The 4,888-nt window shown below is 45.3% G+C and overlaps 1 pseudogene; it reads right to left on the bottom strand.

Moving 5' to 3' along the window:
- Positions 1–1,852: 1,852 nt before the first annotated feature.
- Positions 1,853–3,884, bottom strand: LOC101703491 (signal recognition particle receptor subunit alpha pseudogene; annotated as a pseudogene).
- Positions 3,885–4,888: the final 1,004 nt, after the last annotated feature.

The raw sequence follows: 4,888 nt of genomic DNA, 5'->3' as shown, positions 1-4,888 counted from the left end.
ACAATTGTATTCATAATTATATATATTCCTCATGAAGGAATTTACTCAGTAGGCTTACAGGATTAGAGGCAGGGGCACCCACAATGGCCATCTGTGTACTGGACAGCCAGAGGATTCAGCTGCTGCTCAGTCCAAGAAGCTGGAAGCCACAGAACAAGGATGAAGCACCCATCCCAGACTGAAGGCTTACAAGCTCCCTGAAGAGTTGCTGATATAAATCTACCTGGAAAAGCTGATGAAACTGGAATCTGGAATCCAGGTGCTGGCAGTAGCAAAAGACCTCACCTGCTCCAATAGAATGGAGCTTTTCAAAGCTACACCAACTTCTGTTTTTTCCTTACTATTCCATCCAGGCTACAAGCCTATTGGATGGTAGCACCTAAAATCAGGGTGGGTCTTTGTCCCCACAGTTTGCTGGCCTGCATGCCAAGCATTTCTGGAAACAGCACAGACACACCCAAAAGTGCTCTTTCCTAATCTTCCAGATTTTTCTTAATCCAATCAAGTTGATGTATCACCTTTTATTCACTCTATCAAAACGAGATAATAGAATGTTTTTAAATGTTCTATGAAAAAATATAGCTTCAGAACTATTGGGTTTGGAAGACTATTAAGTTCATAATAACTTGATTTCCTACATCCCACAAGATACTCTTTGAAATTCTTGCTAGTTTTCTTTTTAGAAGAAGAAGGTGAGAGTCTTGTGAGATTTAGGGGAAGATGGTTGCTGTTTATTTAACTAATTCATAAAACAATTGATAGCTAATAGAGAAGATCAAGTATATATAATTCTTGGCCATTTTCAAGGATCTTATCTCCAGAGCCAATACTTTGTAAAGGCCTTGTTTTTGCAAGTTTCCTTTTAATTACTAACTAAAATAAATGTTTAGGCACTTTGCTACACAGGTAGATGATTACTGTAATACTAGCTAACACAATTTTTTTATTTATTAAATTTATTTTCTCATATAAATTATGTATTTCTCTGGGCAGACAACCTTCATCTTATTGCACTAATAGCACATCTGTAATACCAAGCTACAGGACAAGTCTTAAGAGGTTTGTATTTGTCGATGTAGCACTTGTCTACTAGGCACTGTAGAAGAGAGGGATGAGGAAAAAGCCAGGGCCTGCTCAGCACAGGGTAGGGTGAGGTGGCAATGGAACTCCTTCTTGACAACTGGTTTTCTCCCAGGAAGGGGCACGCACATGCAAAGCTTACATCTGGATTCTAAGAGGAAGGAGATGGAAGTCTGAGAAGCCTGATGCAATGCAACACTGTAGCTTGGCTCCCTCGGTTTCTGAGGGATGCAGAGACTCACCTTGCACTCATATGTAACAAATCACTCTGGCCTAGCTGATGCTCTGGGGAAACCATGGGGCAAGGATCATTACCAGATTTAGAATTAGCAGCAATTAATAGGCCACACACTGCCACAGTGAGGTAAGTGTCATCCTGGCACCTGAAAGGTATGCATCCTAGGGAGAGGTGCCATTCAGGACCCAGAGCTGGCCTGGCAAAGTCTCTTAACCTAATGGAGCTGGGGCTTCAAACTGCTCCTTAGGCACAGATGCTTCTAGGGCCATCATAATTGGCAAAGCTCTGGTGCTGGGTCTTCCAACCATTGGTCAAAGCTGTGATGAGAATGAATCTGTAGGCAGAGTGAAAGGGATGCCTGAGTAGGAAGAGGGAAGCTCATGGGGAAAAGGGAGGATGGTGGGAAGTAATTGCAACATGATTAGGCCCTCCTTGCAGATGGAGGCTGGGCTGAGCAAGGGTGGGATTAGGAGCTATGCACCCCCAGGACTCCACTTGCTCTGCCTTTGTACTACACTGAAGACAAGTTGCTCATATACCCTAAAGGACATTCTCAATACAGGGACTGGGGCTTTTGGGGTGAAGCGGCAATTTGGTATTAGGCAAGAGTTAAGCCTTCATGAGGGCAGCCACCACAGCCTTGGCTTTGAGACTGCGTAGGTCACAGTAGGTGGCCAGTGGCCACAAAGACGATGGGTTTGCTTGTGATGTACATCCTAGAAATAGCAGCTCCCACCTTGTCATCAATGGAGTCAAATTTAGTAAGGACAATGCTATCAATGAGCCGAGGTGTTTGAGCCATAGAATGGTCAGCCGGGGCTCTGTTGAACTTGACCAGCTGGTCCACAGCTTCGTTGCCTACCAAGGCCTCCCCAACAAAAAGCACCAAGTCAGGTGTATTGACGGTAATGAGTTTGGCCAGGGCAGTCATCAGGGGGGCATTGTCTTGCGTGCGGCCAGCCGTGTCCACCAGCACCACATCAAAGCCTTGGTTATGTGCAAAGGCAATGGCTTCCATGGCAATGCCAGCAGCATCCTTGCCATAGCCCTTCTCAAACAGCTGTACCATTGTTTGGCCACCATGCTTCTCTGGGGGGTGCAGGGTGCTCAGCCGCCAGGTGTGTGTACGAAACTGCTCCACAGCCCCAGCCCAAAATGTATCACAGGCAGCAATCAGGACGCTGAAGCCGTTCTCTAACAGCCAGAAGGAAATCGTAGCAAGATTAGTAGTCTTCCTCACTCCATTAACACCACAGAAGGTGACAACATAAGGGTGCTGGTGACTCTGGGCATCCATGATATCCCGGAGCATGTCCACATGACGCTGGGGCTGCAGAATCTGCACCAAGGACTCCTGCAGAGCCTGCCTGACTGTGGAAGTCACCGTACTAAATGTCCCCATCACCTTCCCTTCCAACTTGTTGGCCACAGATTCACAGAACTGGACAGCAATGTCTGCAGCCTCATTCTTAGCAATGAGATGATCACACATCTTGTCCAGCACAGATTCCATATCTTCACGACTCAAACTCTTGGAACCCACAAGGCCCTTCAGCATCCCAAACATTCCACCCAGAGTACTCTTGGTAGCACTAGGTTTGGCAGAGTTTGGGGCAGCCCCTTCATCATCTGAGCTGCTGCAATCCAGATCCTGAAGCTGCCCCCCAGGCCCAGTCTCTCAAATCAAGTTGATGTCCTCCGACAGGGAAGCCTCTGGGGTTCCATTGGTGGTGGGAGTACTGTAATCCAAGACTTCCTTGTTAGCACAGCCACCTAGTTCCCACACCCGGGGTGCTTTCTTGCCTTTCTCCTTTGGCGCATCTGACTTCATGGACTTGCTGGATTTGTCCATACCCCTCCCATGCTTCTGAATGAACTCCTCTCTCTTCCTGCGTATCAGCTCCTCTTTGGAAAGTTCTCCATTCTCAGGCCCCACTGGGAGACTTGACTTTTCAGCAGGGGCTGCTTTGCTGGTAGCCAAAGGGCCATCAGAACCTTCTTTCTTGGCCCCCCTTTTTTTTGCTGCTTTTTGCTTTTTCCTTGGGCTTCTCCCCCGGGTTTCAATCATGGACCTCACAGGTTTCTTGGCCTTTTCGGAATCTTCAAATTTCTTCGTGGTAGTGAGAGCACGGATTTTACTGCTCTCCTCTGCTTCATGAAGGAGCTGCAGGAAATCATTTTGGAAATCAAAAGTGCCATTCAACAGACTTAAAGCACTCTGTTGTTGGATCCCTGTGCGGTACTTGTCCCAAAAGAGCCGGTGCACATCATCTATCAATTTGTCTACATATGTCAGTGATAAGATCTTCTGAAAACCAACCACAAACACCAGCTCAAACTGGTTGTCCAGTTTGTACTTGAGTGTGAGGACCTCATGGGTGAAGGAATTGTTACCTCCCCGTTCCTGCAGCAGCACGGAACGAATCAACGCGTTAACGGGCCCGGTGCATGAGTTGCTCACGCCCTGGAAGCACCAGAGCACAAGGCCGCCTTTAGAGAATATGGTGAAGAAGTCGAGCATGGCGGCAGCTGGAGAAGAGCAGGGACCGGCGCCGGGAACTCGGGCCGCGATACACACAATTTTATAAAAGTTCTTAGGGTGACAAGAAAAGCTAGGGGTTAGGTAAGTAAAGAGTAGTATGTGCAGCAAAAGTTACCACCCCTCAAAGGCAACTCCCATGCGTTTCATAAGTGTAGAACAACAAAGTTTAAGACTAAATTAGGAATACAAATTCCCTATGGACTTCAAATTTTACACTCAAAATTTTATGGCAAATATAACAAAAGGAAGAAAAGCTGGAAAATCAACCAAATAATGAATATATACAGTTCTAGAAGAATGTCTCATTGATGCGAGTTTCAAGTCAATTTCAAAAGAGCAATAATGACAAATGGACAACTTCTTCATTGTGTTCATGAAAATACAGCTGGGTTTTAAACAAGATAGAGTAAACTAATTTATTGTAAGACATGGTTTTGTGGTGACAAAAGAGAATTTTAACCCTTTATGTCACCACAAAACTCTCAGCAACAAAATGCCATTGCTGACACAACCGTTCCCAGAAAATACTGGGCCGTCATGAGGCAATACACTAACACTGACCAGAGATAGCACAGGATCAGAAACAGTAAGACCCGTTTATCTCTCCCAGTGAGCCCTAACCTAGTTTCTCTGAAAGAGCTAATGTGCATAGATATCCTTATCTAAAATTGAAGGGGCTCCTGTGAGACTGGGGCAAAGGCCTTGTCAGTCTGTAACTCCAGTGTAAAACTTTAGATACGGTGAAGGTATTCCTGAATGATCAGCAGAAACCAGGAGACTCAGAAAAATCCTCATGGGATATCTAGATTTGCAAACTCAGAACCTTTCCCACATCTTCAATCTCATGTACAAACACTAACCTCTCACCCTGACTCTGCAATTCCTCTCTTGAGAATGCAGTATCTCTTGACTATATAGTGTAAATAAACTCTTGTTTTCATTTTATTTTGATCCATTCTTTTCCTACTTTCATATCAATGACCTCTGCAATGCCATCTCACACAACAGATTTCATTTCTAATGTTATA

This window comes from Heterocephalus glaber, unplaced genomic scaffold (genome assembly GCF_053883595.1).
Source record: "Heterocephalus glaber isolate CG9 unplaced genomic scaffold, H.glaber_assembly_v1.0 deba00000621, whole genome shotgun sequence".
NCBI lineage: Eukaryota > Metazoa > Chordata > Mammalia > Rodentia > Bathyergidae > Heterocephalus > Heterocephalus glaber.
This window is presented reverse-complemented; position numbering and strand designations above follow the sequence as displayed.